The sequence below is a fragment of the Oncorhynchus nerka genome, linkage group LG10, assembly GCF_034236695.1.
Source record: "Oncorhynchus nerka isolate Pitt River linkage group LG10, Oner_Uvic_2.0, whole genome shotgun sequence".
Lineage (NCBI taxonomy): Eukaryota > Metazoa > Chordata > Actinopteri > Salmoniformes > Salmonidae > Oncorhynchus > Oncorhynchus nerka.
This window is the reverse complement of record NC_088405.1, coordinates 73,723,303-73,726,447: the sequence shown is the minus strand read 5'-3', so window position 1 is coordinate 73,726,447 and position 3,145 is coordinate 73,723,303. Positions and strand designations below refer to the sequence as shown.

Here is a 3,145-nt window from a genome sequence, read left to right as displayed (position 1 = left end):
ATGGCGGAGACTAACCTGAGAATCAGTGGGGGGCGGTGAGGTTTGGGGTTCACCTATGGGGGCAACAGGCTCTTCTCTGGGGGCAGGAGCGGTGGAGCTGGTGGCGGAGGGGCCGAACTGGCCCTCTCCAGATCTTTTGGAATTGGGGGGGTGGACCAGCGGGGCTCGGCATGAGAGGAGGGCTCGGGATGGGGAGGGCTGGGAATAGGAGGTGGAGGAGGTGGTCTTGGGATGGGAATAGGTGGACATGCCCTGGCTCTAGGAGGAGGTGGTGGAGGGGCAGCAGGGTTCAGGGCTGGAGTGGCCCCACTCAGGGCTCACTTGGGTGGCCGGGTCTTCAAGATCGGAGGCAACCCGTCCTTCCTGAGCTCCACCACCGCAGTGGGTGGTGACGTGGGTGGTCTCAGCCCCGTGCCCAGCATCGACTCCTCGCTGCCCTCCCTCAACACAATCCAGGTGACCTGCCTAAAGGAAAAGGGGGAGCTGAAGGTTTGCCACCTTTATTGACAAGGTATGTCACATAAACATTACACGTCATACAGACATTGTGTTTTAATGACTATAATCAATAATCAGTGAAAGTTGATGTTGGTATTTAGCCACTGTTTCAGACTTTTAATGAAATTGTATACATTTTTCTATCACAGTAATATTTTAAGTGCATTTGTACTCGAACAACCAAATTAAACTCAATATTTGTATTTCTGCTTGAACAAACACAATTATTAGCATTATGTTTATCAGTATTCCATCTACCCATCAACATCCTCCACAACCCAATCCTGTGAGTATTTTTCATACATTGACCTACCATAATTAATGTCTGTGCTTCAATCGAAACCCAATTGAGGATAGTATCAGATTGTCCTTGTTTTGGAATTGATAGCAATGCTCATGTATGCATTCAACATTGTTAACATGCTAAAACATATTACGCATGTATTGTTTGTATATTGTGCATGTGATTTGGTCTGGCAAAATAAAACGGGCCCATTGGAATGTCCTGAACATCAATGTCCAAAATCATTCAAGCTCATTGAAATTCAGACTCATTCATGGAGAGGAACATCACCAGACTGTATGTCTGTGTGTTAACCTAATATAAATCAATGTGTGTACAGTATTCATCGATCTGGCCTCTCACTCTCTGTGGTCCCCAGGCTCGCTCTCTGGAGCAGACCAACGCTGTGCTGAGGGCCAATATCTCCATGTTCACCAACCCGGGGGAGGGCGGCCCTGCAAGCACTTCTATCCTGCTCACCTTCCCCATCGGCACCTACAAGACCCAGATCGATGGCCTGTCCACCACCAAGGAGGCCATTATCACCGAGATTGAGCCCTTCAAGAGCCTCATCGACGACATCCAGAGCAGGTGGAGTGGGGTTAGGGTCGATTACCTCACAATACAGTGGGGCCATAATGAAATAATCTGTGACCCCATAATACACAGTACAGTACAGTACATACAGTTGGGTCTACTAGTCTGTAGTGTTCAATACATGAATAATCTGCTGGCCGCACCAGGTCTGAAGATTTTTAAAATTTTATTTAACTAGGCAAGTCAGTTAAGAACATTCTTATTTTTCAATGACGGCCTAACAAACTGCCTTGTTCAGGAGCATGACAACAGATTTTTACCTTGTCAACTCGGGAATTCGATCCAGCAACCTTTCGGTTACTAGCCCAGCGCTCTAACCACTAGGCTACCTGCCGCTCGAAGTCTCTCAGCCTCATGTAGGTGTTGTGACTTTGCTTTATAATTACCTCGGCAGATCAATGCTTTTAATGCTCAGTTGGAGCAAAATCTAATAATAGCCTTCGTTGTTCTCCAGCAGCAGAGTCTTGAGACTTTTGTTCTAAAGAGAATCTGTATCCAATTATCACAGAGCTTGAGATTCAATTGTACTGCGAAAATAACCAATACCCACATTTTGTTTCAGCCGAGTACACAATATATTATCCTTTAAACTCATGAAGCAGAATTGTAGACATTGATAATATATGAAACTTAATGCATAAATGTGACTGTGATGTTAAGATTTGAGGAGACTGTCCAAACCAAGTCATTAGAGATGGACTGGACCACATTAAGAGGTATGGATACATCATGGTGTTGTCATCAAACTATGGAAAGATTAGTCAAACAGAGGCTGGTGGGAGGTGCTATTGGACAGGCTCATTGTAATAGCTGGAAGGGAATACTATCAAACATATGGAGACCACGCTTGACTCTGTTCCCTTTAGTCCATTCCTGCCATTACAATGAGCACTGCCATTACAATGAGCCTCCTATCACTCCTTTCACCAGCCTCTGCTGATTTAAACAATTGAAATAATGAATGACATTCTGTTATGGCTACGAAAACCACTATTCCCATGCTTTAACAGGAGGTGAACAACCTCTACCTGAGCATTTTCGAGCTTCAAACCAACATTGGTGGACTGGAAGTTCAGATCAGTCTCTCAAAGCAGGTGTATGATGCTGTGAGTACATGATGACATAACTATTTTACTGAAACATTCTCTCTAACCTTGCAAGGCGGGGGGGTTCAGTGCACATTTAGGCTCTCAAAATGAGCAAACATGAAAACATTGAGCATGTTTTCCTCTTGGTACACTTTCCCGGTGATAGTTTTATTCAAATTCTACATATGCACCATTCCTTACCTGCTCCTGTACTCAACCAGTAAAAGCATTCCTTCCAGAGTCTTCTGAAGATGCTCCCCTGCCCAGGCGCTGCATTAAAATGTCTCCCCATCAATTATGGAGATTTAGACAAGCTGAGAGCCAGCACTCAACACTAAGCACCGCTGCTGGTCTCTCTCACTAAATCACCCAGATGATCACCACTGCAGAACCTGACCTTCCATAAGTGTTCACAACATTAAGAATTTACATTACAGATCCTGTGACTCTCTATACCCTTTCTGCATCCTTAAAAACAGCTTCATTTTGGTACACAGGAGTGACAATATGGGTCTGTAAGTGCAACAAAAACACTGTTACAGTATTAATGGGGCTCAACAAAGAGTAGGAACATTTACCAGTCATATTCAACCGTGTTCAAATAAAGGCTACATGCCCAATGTGTTTCCAGAGTTCAGTTGTGACTGTAAATCACTGCTCAGATAGTGGTATGAACATT

The 3,145-nt window shown here is 44.5% G+C and overlaps 1 pseudogene; it reads left to right on the top strand.

The window, feature by feature from the left end:
• LOC135573723 (ctenidin-1-like) lies at window positions 1–556 on the top strand (annotated as a pseudogene).
• The last annotated feature ends 2,589 nt before the right edge of the window (window positions 557–3,145 follow it).